At 46.4% G+C, this 22977-nt stretch overlaps 1 protein-coding gene across 1 annotated transcript in view; it reads left to right on the forward strand.

Annotated features, from left to right (window-relative positions):
* The window catches only part of LOC129823013 (microtubule-associated protein 2-like), a 171985-nt gene that overhangs the window by 118723 nt on the left and 30285 nt on the right, over window positions 1-22977 (forward strand). The window lies entirely within an intron of this gene.

Here is a 22977-nt window from a genome sequence, read left to right on the forward strand (position 1 = left end):
CCTGCTCCACAATACTACACTGCACTATACAATACTACACTGTACTATACAATACTCTACTATACTAATGTATACCGGGCTCAGCTGTTGATGCACTCAGGTACAGGACACCACTATAACGTACAGTGAGTAACTCTGATGTGATCATGAATGGTTGACAATGCTTGTTAAACAAATTGATGAATTATGCAAAGTACTGTATCCTTGTTTTTCCACATAGCAAGTGTATATATACTGAACAAAAATATAAATGCAACATGCAACAATTTCAAAGATTTTGAGCTAGAGTTCATATAAGGAAATCAGTGAATGTAAATGAATTAATTAGGCCCTAATCTATGGATTTCATATGAATGAGTGGGTGGGCCTGGGAGGGCATAGGCCCCTCCCAATAGGAAGCCAGGCCCAGCCAATCAGAATGATTTTTTCCCCACAAAAAACACAGAAATACCCCAGATATATCTCTCAGACAATCCTGCAGGTGAAGAAGCTGGATGTGGAAGTCCTGGGCTGGCGGGTTATACGTGGTCTGCGATTGTGAGGCTGGTTGAATGTACTGCCAAGTTCTCTAGAAAAACATTGGAGGCGGCCTATGGTAGAGAAATTAACATTAAATTCTCTGGCAACAACTCTGGTGAACATTCCTGCAGACAGCATGCCAATTTGCATGCTCCCTGAAAACTTGAGGCATCTGTGGCAATGTGTTGTGTGACAAAACTGCACATTTTAAAGTGGCCTTTTATTATCCCCAGCACAAATCAAATAAAAGTTTATTTGTCACTTGCGCCGAATACAACAGGTGTAGACCTTACAGTGAAATGCTTACTTACGGGCTCTAACCAATAGTGCAAAAAAGGTATTAGGTGAACAATAGGTAGGTAAAGAAATAAAACAACAGTAAAAATACAGGCTATATACAGTAGCAAGGCTACATACAGATACCGGTTAGTCAGGCTGATTGAGGTAGTATGTACATGTAGATATGGTTAAAGTGACTATGCATATATGATGATCAGAAAGTAGCAGTAACGTAAAAAGAGGGGTTGGGGGGGCACATAATGCAAATAGTCCGGGTAGCCATTTGATTACCTGTTCAGGAGTCTTATAGCTTGGGGGTAAAAACTGTCGAGAAGCCTTTTTGTCCTAGACTTGGCACTCCGGTACCGCTTGTCATGCAGTAGTAGAGAGAACAGTCTATGACTGGGGTGGCTGGGGTCTTCGACAATTTTTAGGGCCTTCCTCTGACACCGCCTGGTGTAGAGGTCCTGGATGGTAGGCAGCTTTGCCCCAGTGATGTACTGGGCCGTACACACTACCCTCTGAAGTGCCTTGCGGTCAGAGGCCAAGCAATTGCCATACCAGGCAGTGATGCAACCAGTCAGGATACTCTCAATGTTGCAACTGTAGAAACTTTTGAGGATCTGAGGACCCATGCCACATCTTTTTAGTTTCCTGAGGGGGAAAAGGCTTTGTCGTGCCCTCTTCACAACTGTCTTGGTGTGTTTGGACCATTCTAGTTTGTTGTTGATGTGGACAACAAGGAACTTGAAGCTCTCAACCTGCTCCATTACAGCCCCGTCGATGAGAATGGGGGCATGCTCGGTCCTCCTTTTCCTGTAGTCCACAATCATCTCCTTGGTCTTGGTTACGTTGAGTGATAGGTTGTTATTCTGGCACCACCCGGCCAGGTCTCTGACCTCCTCCCTATAGGCTGTCTCGTCGTTGTCGGTGATCAGGCCTACCACTGTTGTGTCGTCTGCAAACTTAATGATGGTGTTGGAGTCGTGCCTGGCAATGCAGTCGTGGGTGAACAGGGAGTACAGGAGGGGACTAAGCACGCACCCCTGGGGAGCTCCAGTGTTGAGGATCAGTGTGGCAGATGTGTTGCTACCTACCCTCACCACCTGGGGGCAGCCCGTCAGGACATCCAGGATCCAGTTGCAGAGGGAGGTGTTTAGACCCAGGATCCAAGGTGCTCCTGTGTAATGATTCTGTTTAATCAGCTTCTGGATATGCCACACCTGTCAGGTGGATGGATTATCTTGGAAAAGGAAAAATAATAACAAACAGGGATGGAAACAAATTTGTGCACAACATTTGAGAGAAATAAGCTTTTTGCGTATTGAATATTTCTGGGTTAATTTTATTTCAGCTCATGAAACATGGGACCAACACTTTACATGTTGCGTTTATATTTTTGTTGAGTGTAGTTTGCTTCATTCACCATGCTATTGAGTAGGCAGCCATTTTGTTTGTGGTAGCTACTCGGCTTGTGATTAGCATCTGAATTGTTTGTGTCCCACTGATCTGATCTGTCTCATTGTGTTCCTGTCTCTCCTGTCAGAGCACCATACTGAAGCTAATGTAACACGGCCTCATTACTGCTGGGGCACTGGATGACTGGTAAAGCCCTGTGTGTTCGTGTGTGTGTTTCTGTGTGTTGGTGATTTTGTAGTGAGCAGCGAACACATGTTTGTTGGGAGAGACTTGTTCCTCGGGTAACCGGGGGCGACGGTCGCGATGGCGACCGAGATGCCATCAGGGTCGTCTCTTAAACCAAAGATGAAGGCTGTGCAGAAACAGTCTCTCTCTGTGAACAATCTGTCTATTTTGTTGGAAGCCACAGAAGCTTCACACAATCCAAGGATGGAAATTTGTCCAAGCTTGTTGTCCATAACATGTTTAGCATTGCTAAATGCTGGGCTCAACTGTATAAAAACAAAGATAGAATGTTGACGCTCTTCTCATATGTGTACATCTAACCAAGTTTCAACAGGGTTATGCTGGCCTTAATGTCAAAGAATGTTCTCTGTCTTGTCCTGGTCCTTGACCTTGTCATGGTTCACATTGACAGTTTTCCAGTCAGAACTGTCATTTTGGCTGTAACTGTCACTCTGTGGCGCTACTGACCTAACCTTAATCGACTGCTATCAAATGTTTACGGGTATACAAACACATACTGGTATGTTTTAAACCAGGAAGTGAGGTTGTGTACCGTACTCCAGTTTCTCATTTTGCCTTTGTAATGCCGCAGACTGAGATTGAACCAGAATGAACCACACACACACCTAAACACGCCTACACACAGACACGTACATTCATTATTCTCTCTCCCTCTCTCTCTCACTCTAGACTTTGGCACTGCTCAACAGAGGCCTCTGTCAGGGTACACTACTGTCTGTCTGGCTCAGAGATAGAGTGTGTGTGTGTGTGGGTGTGGGTGTGGGTGTGGGTGTGGGTGTGTGTGTGTGTGTGTGTGTGTGTGTGTGTGTGTGTGTGTGTGTGTGTGTGTGTGTGTGTGTGTGTGTGTGTGTGTGTGTGTGTGTGTATGTTTCAAAGCGGGAAAGTGATGTGGACAGACACAGTTAGAGGTCAAATAGATGTACCCCAGATATGGATCACTTTTGCTGTTCGAGGCTCATACTCCCCTAAAGCAACTGCCCCAGACCTCACTCACATCTCACTAGGTGTGTGTGTCATAACCCTCACTATCACTGTAAGCGCAGGTTGCCTAGGGAGGAGTATGGAAGAGGGGGAGAGAGGTGGAGTGGGGGGTAGAAAGGAAGAGGGAGTGGGGGGTAGAAAGGAAGAGGGAGTGGGGGGTAGAAAGGAAGAGGGAGTGGGGGGTAGAAAGGAAGAGGGAGTGGGGGGTAGAAAGGAAGAGGGAGTGGGGGGTAGAAAGGAAGAGGGAGTGGGGGGTAGAAAGGAAGAGGGAGTGGGGGGTAGAAAGGAAGAGGGAGTGGGGGGTAGAAAGGAAGAGGGAGTGGGGGGTAGAAAGGAAGAGGGAGTGGGGGGTAGAAAGGAAGAGGGAGTGGGGGGTAGAAAGGAAGAGGGAGTGGGGGGTAGAAAGGAAGAGGGAGTGGGGGGTAGAAAGGAAGGAGGGGGATGTATGCTCCTCTACAGGGGCAGGGAGCTGTGAGTCGGCAGCAGCCAATGAGCACCCACACTAGTCACGTGACCAATAGCCATGCAAAAGGCTGGAAGTGAGAGAGAGAGAGAGAGAGAGAGAGAGAGAGAGAGAGGATGGAGAGAGATGGAAAGGGTGGAGGGCGAGCGATATGGAGATTGAGGAGGGAAAGAGAGAGAGAGTGAGGGAGGAAAGAGAGAGAGAGAGAGAGAGAGAGAGAGAGAGAGAGAGAGAGAGAGAGAGAGAGAGAGAGAGAGAAAGGGCAGCACATCCAGTTTACAGTCTCAGTCTCCTCTTCCTCCTGGTCGATTGAGAGCGAAGAAGCACACTGAGAGAGGCTCCACCACACACACACACGCTCGCTCTCATCACTGCCCCTATTGCAGCCGAGACAGAACCCACCTGTGCATCCTAACCAGCAGGAACAACAGACCCACAGGGGAAAGGGAACAAAGAGAGGACTAAGAATCGTAGCCTGAGGGAAAAAACGAGAGTGAGAGTGAGAAAGGAGGGAAAGCATGTCTTCTCTCTCCAACCAGCAGCCTGGTTCTCCGTTTTCGGAGTACAGCGAACTGTGTAAAGTCCCCTCCGTGGCCCCTTCCGCAGCCACCCAGGCCTGGGACTGGCAGCATGGAGACATGGGGCCCCCCAGGAGTTTCGGAGGGGCCACAGGACTCACAGATGAGGACAAGCTGTGCTTCTTTGACCCTCCAGCAGGCAGTGGCATGGATGTGGATCGCAAGGTACCCAGCAGGGGGGGCTTTCCTGGGTTAGACAGTGCCGGGGAGAGTCCAGAAAGCCCAGCGTCTTCCTCCCCCTCCCCCATGGGCTATGGGAACAACGGTGTCCTACTGCCCCCCGTACCTGGTTCCCCAGCCAGACGCATGGACATACCCTCGCCCTCTAGCTCGCTAAAACCAGGCCCAGACAGCACCGGAGCGTGGAACCTCGAGACCCTTCCACCCCAGAATACTGGCGCCACTAATTACTGTGTCATCGGGGTTGTCAATGACAACTACCTGGAGAGGGAGGACGAGGACAGCACGTCAGCCCTAGGTGGCCGTCAAATGGCCGAGGGCTCCTCGGAGGAGGAAGAGGAGGAAGAGGAGGAGGTGAAACTTGAGCCTTGTTTCATGGGGCGTGCTGAACAGCAGCGGAAGGCCATGCGTCGGACCATGTCTGAGTGTTCCCACCTCTCAGTACCTTCTAGCCTGGAGCTGCCTGACCATTACCCTGGTGCTGGGCTGGACGAGCTGACATCGCCCATGGGCGCCCTGCGCCGCTCCTCCCACTCCTCCATGAAGCGCTCAATGACGGTGGCAGACGACCAGGCGCCCCCCACCCTGTCCGCTGCAGGCGCCACCCTCTCTGACCTGAGGCAGGACCAAGACCCCACCTTAAACCTCTCGCCCTTCCCCCCACTGAGAGACTGTAGGGGCACCTCGCCTCTAGAGGGCATCATGGAGGGGATAGGGGCAGACAAGGGGCAGGACGTGCTGCTGCCTGTACCCCTCAGCAGTCAGGCATTCAATGGGACAGGCCCCGGCCTGGGCATGGACACAAACCTGGGCACCGGCTTTGGAGCGGGTAAGAGCACCAACCTTGGCACCGGCTTTGGTGAAAGCATGGGTACCAACCCTTTCACCACATTGGAGGGTAGGTAATGGTGAAGCTGTCTGGCACTGCAGATTGCAGATGGCCCAGATTGTGTGTAGAGCCTGGCCGATAAGTCGGTTGACCAATATTATCAGCCGATATTAGTCTTTCACAGAAATAGTTGTATCGGTCTTTATTCCACAGATAAATCGCCGATATTATATACATAGAATGATAAATACGTCTGTTTACATGACCTTTGACTGTTGTAAAGCACTTTAGTGAATCTACTGAAATGTTGACGCTGACATCTAGTGGTGGCATTACGAACGGGCAAGTTACTGCGTTTCACTACATGCAGTAGGTTGTGAACTTAGTCAACAGTGCAGTTTCAGATTTACTTTCAGACAAAGTTGAATTCATTCAGACCTTCTGGTTTATTAGTGTGCTCGTGGTGCTTCAGCACAGACACACCTGGATTCTCATCCACTGCCTTAGACACATCTTTCAGTTGTATCTAAGATAAACTGAACAGGTGTTTTGTATTTATAGAAAATATAGCTTCTTGTTCGTGGTTATCATGTAAACCAGAAATAAAATGTTCTTAAATAATGTTAATTTAAATATTTAATTAAGAAATCATCATTTAGAATATATGTTCATCATTTGGAGCATAATAGTGTTAAAAAGGTCTGTTTTTCATTCCACCTCTAAAAAACTATATATCGGCACGTATATCCATAATCGGTGACTTTTGCTTCACTAAAATCATTATCAGACCCAAAAATCCCATTTCGTCAGGCTCTAATAATGTGTAGGAGATGGTGCATCACTGACTGATTCACAACTGAGCTGATAACACCAGTCTGACTGATTCACAACTGAGCTGATACCACCAGTCTGTCTGATTCACATCTGAGCTGATACACCAGTCTGACTGATTCACAACTGAGCTGATACCACCAGTCTGACTGATTCACAACTGAGCTGATACCACCAGTCTGTCTGATTCACAACTGAGCTGATACCACCAGTCTGTCTGATTCACATCTGAGCTGATACCACCAGTCTGTCTGATTCACATCTGAGCTGATACACCAGTCTGACTGATTCACAACTGAGCTGATACCACCAGTCTGACTGATTCACAACTGAGCTGATACCACCAGTCTGTCTGATTCACAACTGAGCTGATACCACCAGTCTGTCTGATTCACTGTGTGCGTGTGTGTTACTGTGTGTTACTGTGTGCGTGTGTTACCTTGTGTGAGTGTGCGCTGGCTTGACAAGGCCATTCAAAGGCAGTTTGCGTGCATAGGGTATTCATGTGGCGCTTGCACTTTCATGAATTCACGCACATGCAGGTTCACAACTGACAACTCACAACTAGCTCTGTTCAGGCATTCGCCTTGGCTCCCCAACGGCAGTGTGGGGAATATCAATTAGCAGATTTGCCCTGTCTGGTCCTACGGAGAGTGAAACGTGTCTGGCCCAGTCTAAGCATCTGCCTAGATGTATTTGTACTGGCTCCCTTGGTTCCCTCTCCCTCTCCCTCTCCCTCTCCCTCTCCCTCTCCCTCTCCATCTCCCTCTCCCTCTCCCTCTCCCTATCCCTCTCCCTCTCCCTCTCCCGCTCCCTGTTTAGAGAGAGTGATTAGGAGATGAGGCTGGAGGAGAGACAATGGAACTTGAACACAAACAAGCTCCAGTCATTTTACATGCTGCTGTCATTTTGAATTACTCCAGTGTCTTTCTTCATGACTTGGAGTCATACTGGGATGTTTACCCCCAGAACGAAGCAGATAATTGTCATACAATGTTCCACTCATTATCTTCTACTAAACAGAATAATGACTTTCTTCTAATGTTTTAGGGAGTGCTCTGTAGTAATGGTGCAAGGCCTTTTTCGTGTAGATGTGTTTTCTACACTTCTGTTAATTTTTTTCTGGTCTTGTGTGTATGTGCCCGTGTTAATTTCGTCAACACAAATAGTGACTAAAATATTAGTCACACCTATTTTTCAGTGGCAATTGACGAGACTATGGCTGACTAAATAGACCCCGAAAAAAAACTAGAACTTAAGGAAAATGATTATTAATTTCAGTTGACAGAGACTATCTTATCATATTATATTATCTCTGACTACTAAGTGGACTGACCAAGAGTTTTGAAAAGATTGAGAGCTTTTCAGTGATGAAGCACAATTAATATTAGCAGAACAGATGCGTAGCGCAGTTCTGTTCAGCAGTAGGAAGGACACGCGCCACCCGGAACACCCAGCCCAGCCGACATCAGCTGGTGAGCTGCGGGGGGGGGGGGGGGGGGGGGGCAAGCGATGAGTGTGGGCAGAAAGGCTCTGCTCCGGCTCCACCTCCGATTACACATCACGCAGGCCACTCTCCTGCTTCCTCGTAGCTAACCAGTCCCCACCAGTCTTCTCGTTAGATACCATTCACCTGGTTAAGAAACACAAGCTGCTTTACGGAATTTAAAAACAATAACGGAATTGAGTTTAATAGTAAAACAACAGTCTACTGTAGCTATGTTTTTCCCTCCCTTGAGTATAGAAAAGTTTACGAATGTGTAGTCTCGCTCAACCCTCGTACTTTTCTCCACTACATTTCATAGCCAGGTTCTGTAGCCTATGTACAAGCCACGTCTCCCTCTTTTCCTCAGAGAAACCGTTGAAAATATATGACCCATAATACAGTTTTTATTTTCTATCGTGCATTGGTGGGACGCATTTTACATTAATAGAACGTATCGGACCGGACCGTTAACAGTTTGTTTAGGATAAACCTTGTTTAGTCATGTTACCTCATTAGCTAGCTGTAGCTAACAACCTGGGGGCGCATTCAGCAGGAATCAATGTTTTGGAACATTCTGATAGAAATATGCTATGTAGAACAAACATGCCTCTCTAACATGTTGAATAAGGAATAACTTTGGCTCTCTTCAGGGTCGTTTCTCTCTGCAACGTTCTAGAACGTTTTTCAACTGAACGTAGCCATGGTAACATTACCAGTCGTCTATATGCGAACACTTGCTGGCACATACAGATAGGAAAATAGATAGTAAACAATTTATTGACTAAATCCTTCTTGCCATTACACTATATCAGACTGGGTAAATAACTCCTCTATATCTGACTGGGTAAATAACTCCTCTATATCTGACTGGGTAAATAACTCCTCTATATCTGACTGGGTAAATAACTCCTCTATATCTGACTGGGTAAATAACTTCTCTATATCTGACTGGGTAAATAACTCCTCTATATCTGACTGGGTAAATAACTCCTCCATATCTGACTGGGTAAATAACTCCTCTATATCTGACTGGGTAAATAACTCCTCTATATCTGACTGGGTAAATAACTCCTCTATATCTGACTGGGTAAATAACTCCTCTATATCTGACTGGGTAAATAACTCCTCTATATCTGACTGGGTAAATAACTCCTCTCTATCTGACTGGGTAAATAACTCCTCTATATCTGACTGGGTAAATAACTCCTCTATATCTGACTGGGTAAATAACTCCTCTATATCTGACTGGGTAAATAACTCCACTATATCTGACTGGGTAAATAACTCCTCTATATCTGACTGGGTAAATAACTCCTCTATATCTGACTGGGTAAATAACTTCTCTATATCTGACTGGTTAAATAACTTCTCTATATCTGACTGGGTAAATAACTCCTCTATATCTGACTGGGTAAATAACTCCTCTATATCCGACTGGGTAAATAACTCCTCTATATCTGACTGGGTAAATAACTTCTCTATATCTGACTGGGTAAATAACTTCTCTATATCTGACTGGGTAAATAACTCCTCTATATCTGACTGGTTAAATAACTTCTCTATATCTGACTGGGTAAATAACTCCTCTATATCTGACTGGGTAAATAACTCCTCTATATCTGACTGGATAAATAACTCCTCTATATCTGACTGGGTAAATAACTCCTCTATATCTGACTGGGTAAATAACTCCACTATATCTGACTGGGTAAATAACTCCTCTATATCTGACTGGGTAAATAACTCCTCTATATCTGACTGGGTAAATAACTCCTCTATATCTGACTGGGTAAATAACTCCTCTATATCTGACTGGGTAAATAACTCCACTATATCTGACTGGGTAAATAACTTCTCTATGTCTGACTGGGTAAATAACTCCTCTATATCTGACTGGGTAAATAACTCCTCTATATCTGACTGGGTAAATAACTCCTCTATATCTGACTGGGTAAATAACTTCTCTATGTCTGACTGGGTAAATAACTCAACTCATGTCCTCATCTTGTAAATGTTTAAAAAGAGTGCCAAAATGAACACTGGTGTGTGTCTGTGTGTGTTTCACTGTGTCCATTTGTCTCAGTGTTCCTATGTTTGCGCATGTCTATGTGTCTGAGTGAATGAGTGAATGAGTGAATGAGTGAATGAGTGAATGAGTGAATGAGTGAATGAGTGAATGAGTGAATGAGTGAATGAGTGAATGAGTGAGTGAGTGAATGAGTGAATGAGTGAATGAGTGAATGAGTGAATGAGTGAGTGAGTGAGTGAGTGAGTGAGTGAGTGAGTGAGTGAGTGAGTGAACGGTGTGGATACTTGTGCGTAAGAATCCCGTTGCCCAGGGGGACCTAGAGCTGTAGAACCCTCCCGATCTCATCAGCACAGCTCAAATGTTTTTTCTCCTCCCCGTGCTTGGTCACGTTTAAAGTTGAGCCTCTCTGTATGGTCATGCTGTTACCAAGGCCACAGTGTACTACTATATGAGGGTGGCAGGTAGCCTAGTGGTTAGAGCTTGGACTAGTAACCGAAAGGCTGCTAGATCTAATCCCCGAGCTGACAGGGTAAAAATCTGTTGTTCTGCCCCTGAACAAGGCAGTTAACCCACTGTTCCTAGGCTGTCATTTAAAATGAGAATTTGTTCTTAACTGACTTGCCTAGTTAAATAAAGGTAAAATAAATAGATGAACAACTTTGAATTTCTGTCTCCAGCGGATTTTTAGCTCCACAGATAAATTATTAGACTGTGTGTGTAACGGCGTTCCTCCTCCTCTTCATACGAAGAGGAGGAGTAGTGATTCGACCAACGTGCAGCGGGTTGTGCATACATAATGATTTATTAACACAAAGGCGAAACACGAAAACAAACACTTGGAAGGATTACAAAATAACAAACCGACCTAAACAGACTTAAACTTAAGAACTACATGTAACACGAAGAACGCACGGACAGGGAAAACAGACTACACAAAAACCGAACAAACATACCGAAACAGTCCCGTGTGGTGCAACATACACAGACACGGAAGACAACCACCCACAACAAACAATGTGAAACAACCTACCTTAATATGACTCTCAATTAGAGGAAACGCCAAACACCTGCCTCTAATTGAGAGCCATACCAGGCAACCCATTAACCCAACATAGAAAACACATAACATAGACTACCCACTCAAATTCACGCCCTGACCAATTAAACACATACCAAAACAACAGAAAGCAGGTCAGGAACGTGACAGAACCCCCCCCCCCCTCAAGGTGCGAACTCCGGGCGCACCCCTAAAACTCAAGGGGAGGTTCTGGGTGGGCATCTGTCCGCGGTGGCGGCTCCGGCGGTGGGCGAGGACACCACTCCACCACTGTCTTTGTCCCCCTCCTTAGCGTCCTTTGAGTGGCGACCCTCGCCCCCGACCATGGTACAGGAACCTTCACTAAGGCCCCTCCACAATAGAGGAGACAACTCAGGACAGAGAGGTAGCTAAGGACAAAGAGGTAGCTAAGGACAAAGAGGTAGCTCAGGACAGAGAGGTAGCTCAGGACAGAGGGGCAACTCTGGACTAGTGGCAGCTCCGGACTGAGTGGCAGCTCCGGACTGAGTGGCAGCTCCGGACTGAGGGGCAGCTCCGGACTGAGTGGCAGCTCCGGACTGAGTGGCAGCTCCGGACTGAGTGGCAGCTCCGGACTGAGTGGCAGCTCCGGACTGTAGGGCAGCTCCGCACTGTAGGGCAGCTCCGGACTGTAGGGCAACTCCGGACTGTAGGGCAGCTCCGGACTGTAGGACAGCTCATGACTGGAGGGCAGCTCATGACTGGAGGGCAGCTCATGACTGGAGGGCAGCTCATGACTGGAGGGCAGCTCATGACTGGAGGGCAGCTCATGACTGTCTGGCGGTTCTGGCAGCTCCTGACTGGCTGGCGGCTCTGGCAGCTCCTGGCAGTACCACCAGTGTAGGCACTGGTGGTACTGAGCTGGGGCGGGAAGGTGGCGCCGGATATACCGGACCGTGTAAGCATACTGGCTCCCTTGAGCACTGAGCCTGCCCATCCTTACCTGGTTGTATGCTCCCCGTCGCCTGACCAGTACGGGGAGGTGGAATAACCCGTACCGGGCTATGTAGGCGAACCGGGGACACCATGCGTAAGGCTGGTGCCATGTAAGCCGGCCCAAGGAGACGTACTGGTGGCCAGATATGTCGAGCCGGCTTCATGGCACTTGGCTCAATGCTCAATCTAGCCCTACCAGTGCGGGGAGGTGGAATTACCTGCACCGGGCTATGCACACGTACAGGAGACACCGTGCGCTCTACTGCGTAACACGGTGTCTGCCCGTACTCCCGCTCTCCACGGTAAGCCCGGGAAGTTGGCGCAGGTCTCCTACCTGACTTCGCCACACTACCCTTTAGCCCCCCTCCCCAAATACATTTTTGGGTTGTACTTGCGGGCTTCCAGCCTTTCTTCCGTGCTGCCTCCTCATATCGTCGCCTCTCCGCTTTAGATGCCTCCAGCTCCGCCTTGGGACGGCGACACTCCTCTGGCTCTGCCCAGGGTCCTTCTCCGTCCTTCTCAGAATCTCTTCCCATGTCCAATCCTCCTTGACCCACTGCTGCTGTCGTTGCTGTCCGTTAACCCGCTGCTTGATCTGGGTTTGGTGGGTGGTTCTGTAACGGCGTTCCTCCTCCTCTTCATACGAAGAGGAGGAGTAGTGATTCGACCAACGTGCAGCGGGTTGTGCATACATAATGATTTATTAACACAAAGACGAAACACGAAAACAAATACTTGGAAGGATTACAAAATAACAAACCGACCTAAACAGACTTAAACTTAAGAACTACATGTAACACGAAGAACGCACGGACAGGGAAAACAGACTACACAAAAACCGAACAAACATACCGAAACAGTCCCGTGTGGCGCAACATACACAGACACGGAAGACAACCACCCACAACAAACAATGTGAAACAACCTACCTTAATATGACTCTCAATTAGAGGAAACGCCAAACACCTGCCTCTAATTGAGAGCCATACCAGGCAACCCATTAACCCAACATAGAAAACACATAACATAGACTACCCACCCAAATTCACGCCCTGACCAATTAAACACATACCAAAGCAACAGAAAACAGTTCAGGAACGTGACAGTGTTAGTGATTTAAATACTTGGATGGCTCACTACTTCCTCCAGCTAAATCAAGACAAGTACTTATTGTTGGAGCCAAAGCACCAACAATTTTTCCTGTTTATATATTTTTTATTTTACCTGTATTTAAAATGTATTAAATCGTTTTTTCCCCCACTTCAATCGACACACTATACCCTATACTGACAAAGCAATAGCAGGTTTTTAGAATTTTGTGCAAATTTATAAAATAAAAAAAACTGAAAATATCACATTTCCATAAGTATTCAGACTCTTTACTCAGTACTTTGTTGAAGCATCTTTGGCAGCGATTACAGCCTCGAGTCTTCTTGGGTATGACGCTACAAGCTTGGCACACCTGTAACGTAACAAAATGTGGAAAAGGAGATGGGGTCTAAATTCTTTCCGAATGCACTGTATTATCAACACTTTCCTGACCTTTCCTGACCTTTCCTGACGTCTGTCAGATAGTAGATTAGAAAAGCCCTATGCAGTGACCTGTCTTGCCATCAAGGATGCGGTGCAGTAACTGTGCTGTGTGTGTGTGTGTGTGTGTGTGTGTGTGTGTGTGTGTGTGTGTGTGTGTGTGTGTGTGTGTGTGTGTGTGTGTGTGTGTGTGTGTGTGTGTGTGTGTGTGTGTGTGTGTGTGTGTGTGTGTGTCAGAGAGATAAATAACTCCAATCCAGAGGGCAGAGGACCCAGTAAATCAGTGTTCCCCAACTGGCGGCCCACTAGTTGAATTTGGACCTTGGGTGATTTTATTTGGCCCCCTAAGTTTTATGAACAAAACATTTTTATTGTTGGACATAAAAAAAACGGTAAAAACACCAGCCAAACAACTGGAAATCTGTTCCAAAGTATTCCCACGCATAATAGAGATGCATGTGATCGTATAAAAATGGAAGCAAGGTTTGAAAGGATGATGTTTTAGTGAAACATTGTATCTGTTTGGGCATTGTTTCACTCAATTTATTTTGTAATTAAGTTTCCGGGCCCCCTGACCGCTCCAGAAAAAAATCGGCTCACGTCTGAATTTAGTTGATGATGCCTGCAGTAAGCGTTGCCATGATGAATGTGGATCATCCTTGTGTGTGTATGTCTAGTGTCATGCCAGTATACAGTATTCGGTAGCTGATGCCTAAGTCCTTCCAAAAGCTGACTGTCTAGCCTGACACCATATGGAATTACTTTTGATTAATTGCCTGGGTTTTTCGTTTATTTCTGCCTTTTCAAGTTGCCTTGTTGAATATAAGCCTTTGTGGTGATCAGATCCACACTTGAGTCACACACCAAATGAGCAGCTTAGCATGAACAAGAATGGCTCCTTTCTTTGGCAGCTGAATGCAATGAAACACCATGGCATCCACTCTCACTAAATCACTCCAGACTTTCTATGGATGGCCAGCAGCTTCCTTGATGTGTCGCTGAGGAGGATCATTCATTTGGAAGGCTTTCCAGGTGAGCTGGAGGTGTAATTACTGTATTTTAATGAGACTATGTTTGCCTTGAGGATTGATCTAGATTGATCTAGTGGAACCAGAAATAAATACCCAAGAAAGTAGTCAGGAGATGTATGTTGATATTGTTCATTGGTAGTTTTGAGTGTTAGTGTTTTAGCTGGTAGTCAAGGATCCCAGTGTGGGTTTCCTCATAGTTAACATTGACATTTTCTGGTGACAAGTGGGGTTTCCTCATCTGATGCAATGATGGTACTTGAAGAAGCAATCCAATGGGCTCAACATCCACGTGAAGATGTTAGTATCTCTGTCATGTTTTTTTATCACCTCATAAAAAATTGCAAGGGTCAGAAAATGGATTCAATGCTGTTTAGCCACCGTAATAGAGCTTGAGGTGTGTCTAAGGGCTATTTGACCAAGAAGGAGAGTGATGGAGTGCTGCATCAGATGACCTGGCTTCCACAATCACCCGACCTCAACCCAATTGAGATGGTTTGGGATGAGTTAGACCACAGAGTGAAGGAAAGCAACCAACGAGTGCTCAGCATATGTGGGAACTCCTTCAAGACTGTTGGAAAAGCATTCCAGGTGAAGCTGGTTGAGAGAATGCCAAGAGTGTGCAAAGCTGTCATCAAGGCAAAGGGTGGCTACTTTGAAGAATCTCAAATCTAAAATATATTTTGATTTGTTTAATGCTTTTTGGGTTACTACATGATTCCATATGTGTTATTCCATAGTTTTGATGTCTTCACTATTATTCTACAATGTAGAAAATAGTAAAAATAAAGAACAACCCTTTTGACTGGTACTGTATGTAATGGCTTCACAGGTGACCGCCGCAATGTCATCACATCTCTAGATAATGACTTCCTCATCACATCTCGTGGATAATGACTTCCCTCACAATGATATCAGCCTCATAGACCCTAAGAGTGATGGATGATTCTAATCAGATGCTCTATTCATGATTTATTAATGTCCTTCTACTGAAGGGTTTCAAAATGGCCGCCTGTTTATTTTTTTTTACCCTTGCTGCTCAGTGAATGGGGAGACTGAGACACAAAGCTGGCTGTTGAGGTTGTTGTTGGAGTGTGTTGGCTTCAGCGGCTTTATAGGTCCCAAAGTTCTCGTAGTACTCCACAGATCACCTCTGTTGGTATTCATCCAGTACCTGGTGAATATAACATGAAAATGGAGCACAGTTGATGAGGTTGTTTGGATGGGTGGGGTGAAAGGAGAACATTGGATTCTCAAATATCTTCGCTAAGTAAGATATCAAGTTTATATATGTGATTTATATGTATGTCCATTAAAGCTCATCGTTGTTTGTGCTGTGGACTATAGAGACGAAGCCTCAAGTAGTCCTGCCTTCACTACTTCAATTCCCTTTGTCTCGTCGTGGGTGGCAGGTAGCCTAGCAGTTAGAGTGTTGGGCCAGTTATCGAAAGGTTGCTAGTTCGAATCCCCAAGGTGAAAAAGTTATTTAGATGTGCCACATTTCCAATTCACACATGTATAAAATACATACTGGTACATGTATGAAGTAGGACAAATATAAGCACTCACCAAATTACTATATTGTGTAGTCTGACTGGATTTGGGTCTTAACTATATTAGTTCACCTATTGGTTTCTCTGGTTTTCCTCTGTTCTCCTCTTCTAAAGTTTGTGGAGCACCATATTTGGTCATGTAAGGCGTCTCTGCTAGCAATGGGTTTTTCTGTCGGCTCAACGCTGGTCTCCTCCCCCTATATCCCCCCCTGCTCCACGACCCCCCTCTTCAGACAGCACGTTGCTCTCTGATTGCTCACTTGGGTGCTTCGACAAAACAATTGGAAATGTATTACCAAAGGTAGGGGATTTAGGTGTGCAGTAATTGAAGTAGGGTCAGCTGGTAAGTGGACCGTCCTGCCTCCTCTCACACAAAGCGGTTGGGCTTTTGCTCTGGCTGATTATGCTGAGCCTTTTCAAAATGTCTCATTTCAGATCTCATCACAGTGTGTGTAGATAATGGACTTTTAAGCGAATGGGAGTGGGGGTTATAGGGTGGAAATATGACAGTCAACGATATCTCATCCATGGTATATAGTGGATGAACTGTTATACTGGGTTGTTGCTGACACACTGCACAGCTGAGATAGTATGCATTTCTGCATTACTCCTCAAACCCCTGGATCCATATTGATTTAGTTGGTTATTTAGCCATGAAGATACAGGTCTATTTAAAAATGACTGAGCTATTTGCTCTTTGCATTTTAGATTTCTTGGTGTATTGGTTCCATTAGGTCATTCTCCTGTCCAGCTGTTTAATGTTATCAGCCCTTTAGCTCTGTATCAGCATATCAGTATAGTAAACATAAGATGCACTGACACATGGTAGTGCATCTAACTCAGAAACACAAATGTATCCCTGCCTTTCTGTCACTTACTGGCAGTAACTATTGTTAGTCCTACAGCTAGAGCCTGAGGCATTGTGGGAACGTTAGGGTTCAGGGCCCGAGGCGTTGTGGGAACATTAGGGAACGTTAGGGTTCAGGGCCCGAGGCGTTGTGGGAACATTAGAGAACGTTAGGGTTCAGGGCCCGAGGCGTTGTGGGAACATTAGGGAACGTTAGGGTTCAGGGCCCGAGGCGTTGTGGGAACATTAGGGAACGTTGGGGTTCAGGGCCCGTGGCCTTGTGGGAACATTAGGGAACGTTAGGGTTCAGGGCCCGAGGCATTGTGGGAACATTAGGGAACGTTAGGGTTCAGGGCCCGAGGCATTGTGGGAACATTAGGGAACGTTAGGGTTCAGGGCCCGAGGCGTTGTGGGAACATTAGAGAACGTTAGGGTTCAGGGCCCGAGGCGTTGTGGGAACATTAGAGAACGTTAGGGTTCAGGGCCCGAGGCGTTGTGGGAACATTAGGGAACGTTAGGGTTCGGGGCCCGAGGCGTTGTGGGAACATTAGAGAATGTTAGGGTTCAGGGCCCGAGGCGTTGTGGGAACATTAGAGAACGTTAGGGTTCAGGGCCCGAGGCGTTGTGGGAACATTAGAGAACGTTAGGGTTCAGGGCCCGAGGCGTTGTGGGAACATTAGAGAACGTTAGGGTTCAGGGCCCGAGGCGTTGTGGGAACATTAGGGAACGTTAGGGTTCAGGGCCCGAGGCGTTGTGGGAACATTAGGGAACTTTTTATTTTTTTATTTTTATTTAACCTTTATTTAACCAGGTAGGCAAATTGAGAACACGTTCTCATTTACAATTGCGACCTGGCCAAGATAAAGCAAAGCAGTTCGACACATACAACAACACATAGTTACACATGGAGTAAAAACAAACATATAGTCAATAATACAGTGAAAAAAATAAAAAAATAAGTCTATATACAATGTGAGCAAGTGAGGTGAGATAAGGGAGGTGAAGGCAAACAGATATATGTATAAATAAATAAAAATATAAAAAGGCCATGGAGGCGAAGTGAGTACAACGCAGCAAGTAAAATAAAAAATAAAAAAAACACTGGAATGGTTGATTTGCATTGGAAGAAAGTGCAAAGCAGAGACAGAAATAATGGGGTGCAAAGGAGCAAAATAAATTAATAAATAAATACAGTAGGTAAAGAGGTAGTTGTTTGGGCTAAATTGTAGATGGGTTATGTACAGGTGCAGTAATCTATGAGCTGCTCTGACAGCTGGTGCTTAAAGCTAGTGAGGGAGATAGGTGTTTCCAGTTTCAGAGATTTTTGTAGTTTGTTCCAGTCATTGGCAGCAGAGAACTGGAAGGAGAGGCGTCCAAAGGAAGAATTGGTTTTGGGGGTGACTAGAGAGATATACCTGCTGGAGCGCGTGCTACGGGTAGGTGCTGCTATGGTGACCAGCGAGCTGAGATAAGGGGGGACTTTACCTAGCAGGGTCTTGTAGATGACCTGGAACCAATGGGTTTGGCGACGAGTATGAAGCGAGGGCCAGCCAACGAGAGTGTACAGGTCGCAGTGGTGGGTAGTATATGGGGCTTTGGTGACAAAACGGATGGCACTGTGATAGACTGCATCCAATTTATTGAGTAGGGTTTTGGAGGCTATTTTGTAAATGACATCACCGAAGTCGAGGATTGGTAGGATGGTCAGTTTTACAAGGGTATGTTTGGCAGCATGAGTAAAGGATGCTTTGTTGCGGAATAGGAAGCCAATTCTAGATTTGACTTTGGATTGGAGATGTTTGATGTGGGTCTGGAAGGAGAGTTTACAGTCTAACCAGACACCTAGGTATTTGTAGTTGTCCACATATTCTAAGTCAGAGCCGTCCAAAGTAGTGATGTTGGACAGGCGGGCAGGAGCAGGCAGCGATCGGTTGAAGAGCATGCATTTGGTTTTACTTGTATTTAAGAGCAGTTGGAGGCCACGGAAGGAGAGTTGTATGGCATTGAAGCTCGCCTGGAGGGTTGTTAACACAGTGTCAAAAGAAGGGCCAGAAGTATACAGAATAGTGTCGTCTGCGTAGAGGTGGATCAGAGAATCACCAGCAGCAAGAGCGACATCATTGATGTAAACAGAGAAGAGAGTCGGTCCAAGAATTGAACCCTGTGGCACCCCCATAGAGACTGCCAGAGGCCCGGACAACAGACCCTCCGATTTGACACACTGAACTCTATCAGAGAAGTAGTTGGTGAACCAGGCGAGGCAATCATTAGAGAAACCAAGGCTGTCGAGTCTGCCAATGAGGATGTGGTGATTGACAGAGTCAAAAGCCTTGGCCAGGTCAATGAATACGGCTGCACAGTATTGTTTCCTATCGATGGCGGTTACGATATCGTTTATGACCTTGAGCGTGGCTGAGGTGCACCCATGACCAGCTCTGAAACCAGATTGCATAGCGGAGAAGGTGTGGTGTGATTCGAAATGGTCGGTAATCTGTTTGTTGACTTGGCTTTCGAAGACCTTAGAAAGGCAGGGTAGGATAGATATAGGTCTGTAGCAGTTAGGGTCAAGGGTGTCCCCCCCTTTGAAGAGGGGGATAACCGCAGCTGCTTTCCAATCTTTGGGGATCTCAGACGACACGAAAGAGAGGTTGAAGAGGCTAGTAATAGGGGTGGCAACAATTTCAGCAGATAGTTTTAGAAAGAAAGGGTCCAGATTATCTAGCCCGGCTGATTTGTAAGGGTCCAGATTTTGCAGCTCATTAAGAACATCAGCTGACTGTATTTGGGAGAAAGAGAAATGGGGAAGGCTTGGGCGAGTAGCAGAGGGGAGGGCAGTGCTGTTGTCCCGGGTAGGGGTAGCCAGGTGGAAAGCATGGCCAGCCGTAGAAAAATGCTTATTGAAATTCTCAATTATAGTGGATTTGTCGGTGGTGACAGTGTTTCCTATCTTCAGGGCGGTTGGAAGCTGGGAGGAGGTGTTCTTATTCTCCATGGACTTTACGGTGTCCCAGAACTTTTTTGAATTTGTGTTGCAGGAAGCAAATTTCTGCTTGAAAAAGCTAGCCTTGGCTGTTCTAACTGCCTGTGTATATTGGTTTCTGGCTTCCCTGAAAAGTTGCATATCACGGGGGCTGTTCGATGCTAATGCAGAACGCCATAGGATGTTTTTCTGTTGGTTAAGGGCAGTCAGGTCAGGAGAGAACCAAGGGCTATATCTGTTCCTGGTTCTAAATTTCTTGAATGGGGCATGCTTATTCAAGATGGTGAGGAAGGCATTTTTAAAAAATGACCAGGCATCCTCTACTGACGGGATGAGATCAATATCCTTCCAGGATACCCCGGCCAGGTCAATTAGGAAGGCCTGCTCGCTGAAGTGTTTCAGGGAGCGTTTGACAGTGATGAGTGGAGGTCGTTTGACCGCTGACCCATTACGGATGCAGGCAATGAGGCAGTGATCGCTGAGATCTTGGTTAAAAACAGCAGAGGTGTATTTGGAGGGCAAGTTTGTTAGGATGATATCTATGAGGGTACCCGTGTTTACGGAATTGGGGTGGTACCTGGTAGGTTCATTAATAATTTGTGTGAGATTGAGGGCATCAAGCTTAGATTGTAGGGTGGCTGGGGTGTTGAGCATGTTCAAATTTAGGTCGCCTAGCAGCACGAGCTCTGAAGATAGATGGGGGGCAATCAGTTCACATATAGTGTCCAGAGCACAGCTGGGGGCAGAGGGTGGTCTATAGCAGGCGGCAACGGTGAGAGACTTGTTTTTAGAGAGGTGGATTTTTAAAAGTAGAAGTTCAAATTGTTTGGGAACAGACCTGGATAGTATAACAGAACTCTGCAGGCAGTCTTTGCAGTAGATTGCAACACCGCCCCCTTTGGCCGTTCTATCTTGTCTGAAAATATTGTAATTGGGGATAAAAATGTCTGAATTTTTGGTGGTCTTTCTAAGCCAGGATTCAGACACGGCTAAAACATCCGGGTTGGTAGAGTGTGCTAAAGCAGTGAACAAAACAAACTTAGGGAGGAGGCTCCTAATGTTAACATGCATGAAGCCAAGGCTATTACGGTTACAGAAGTCATCAAAAGAGAGCGCCTGGGGAATAGGAGTGGAGCCAGGTACTGCAGGGCCTGGATTCACCTCTACATCACCAGAGGAACAGAGGAGAAGTAGGATAATGGTACGGCTAAAAGCTATGAGAATTGGTCGCCTAGAGCTACCAGAGCAGAGAGTAAAAGGAAGTTTCTGGGGGCGATAAAATAGTTTAAAGGAATAATGTACAGACAAAGGTATGGTAGGATGTGAATACAGTGGAGGTAAACCTAGGTATTGAGTGATGATGAGAGAGATCTTGTCTCTAGAAACATCATTGAAACCAGGTGATGTCATCGCATATGTGGGTGGTGGAACTGCAGGGTTGGATATGGTATAGAGAGCAGGGCTAGAATCTCTACAGTGAAATAAGCCAATAAACACTAACCAGAACAGCAATGGACAAGGCATATTTACATTAAGGAGAGGCAAGCTTAATCGAGTGATAAATAAGGGTCCAGTGAGTAGAGGTTGGTTGGGGTCGTGGCGATCCAGACAGCTGGCCGGGTATATGGCTATCGGTAGCAGCATAGGATGGAGGTCTGTTTGTAGATACCTCGTGCGTTTCCGTCGGTAGGTTCCGTGTAGTGGGGTTTTGTTCAGATAGCAGCCGATAAGACAGCTAACGATTAGCGGGCCTCAGATGAGCGTTCAGGTAACGCCGGGACGGAGGTGCCGGTTGGATAAATCCCTCGGGCAGATAACGTCGGCAGTCAGTCGTGAAGGCCCGGTGGGGTTCCGTATCTGCAGCAGCAACAAAGAAACGGGTCCGGATGGTGATGGAACTCCTCAGCTGGCTAGCTCCAGCATGATTTGAGTTAGCTCCGGGGTCGACGTAAGCCAATAGTCACACGGTATGCAGCTAGCTAGCTGCGAAATCAAGGTGCAAGTGTCCAGAGGCTGCGGTTGGAATCCGGGGAAACTGAGAGAAAAAAAAGTCCCGGAATGCTCCGGTCCGAGTCGCGTTGCACAAAAGTGCCGGTAGATTATCGAGCTAGAGGAATAGCTGATGACCGCAAAACGTGGGCAGCTGAAACACCAACGCTAGCCAGCAAACCGGCTAATTTCGGGGCAGCTACAGATTAGCTTCTGGCTAGCTATCGGAGTAGCTTCTGGATTAGCTTTCAGGCTAGCTTCTGAATTAGCCCCTGGCTATCTTCCACGATGGATTTCAGATTGAGGTAAATAGTACTTATTGTAATTGGTGAAGCGGGTTGCAGGAAAGCTTTTGCAGGAAAGCTTTTGTAGTTGAGTTCTTGGATAATAAAATAAATAAAAGATATGTGAAGAAAAGGTGTAAATATATATATATACAGGACACGACACGACAACACGGAAAAATACGTCTGAACTGCTAAGCCACCTTGGTAACAGATGTTAGGGTTCAGGGCTTCAGGCGTTGTGGGAACATTAGGGAACGTTAGGGCCTGACGCATTGTGGGAACATTAGGGAACGTTAGGGTTCAGGGCCTGAGGCATTGTGGGAACGTTAGGGTTCAGGGCCTGAGGCGTTGTGGGAACATTAGGGTTCAGGGCCCGAGGCGTTATGGGAACATTAGGGAACATTAGGGTTCAGGGCCCGAGGCGTTATGGGAACATTAGGGAACATTAGGGTTCAGGGCCCGAGGCGTTGTGGGAACGTTAGGGCCTGAGGCCACTAATTTCTCCTCTGGCATATGTAGCTAATGGACTATCGGGCCAGTACCCCAGATGGCCTGCCCTCTAATGAGGGTGGGTGAGGGATGGGACCTGCTTCTGGAGGGGGGCGTTGCCAGCCAGAGGGATGGAAGGGTGCAGAGCTTCAGGGATATGTCCAGGAAAAAAGAGTGGGAAATGTGAGTTTTTGTGTTTCACTTTACTGCACATTGCTAGAACATTCTGTTGAGTTTGTTAGATTTGAGTTATGGTGATTGTGTGTCCTCTTGATGACCTATTCCACCCATATTCTACCCAAGGCTCAGTCGGGTCTTGTCCCTCCACTGAAAGTGTCAAGGCTGCAGAGTTTGTTTCAGCAGATGTGACAATGCTAATTAGGCTTTCTCTGGGTGACTGTGCTGCCATATCTCAGTGTGTCC

The sequence above is a fragment of the Salvelinus fontinalis genome, chromosome 25 (assembly GCF_029448725.1).
Source record: "Salvelinus fontinalis isolate EN_2023a chromosome 25, ASM2944872v1, whole genome shotgun sequence".
Taxonomy (NCBI): Eukaryota; Metazoa; Chordata; class Actinopteri; order Salmoniformes; family Salmonidae; genus Salvelinus; species Salvelinus fontinalis.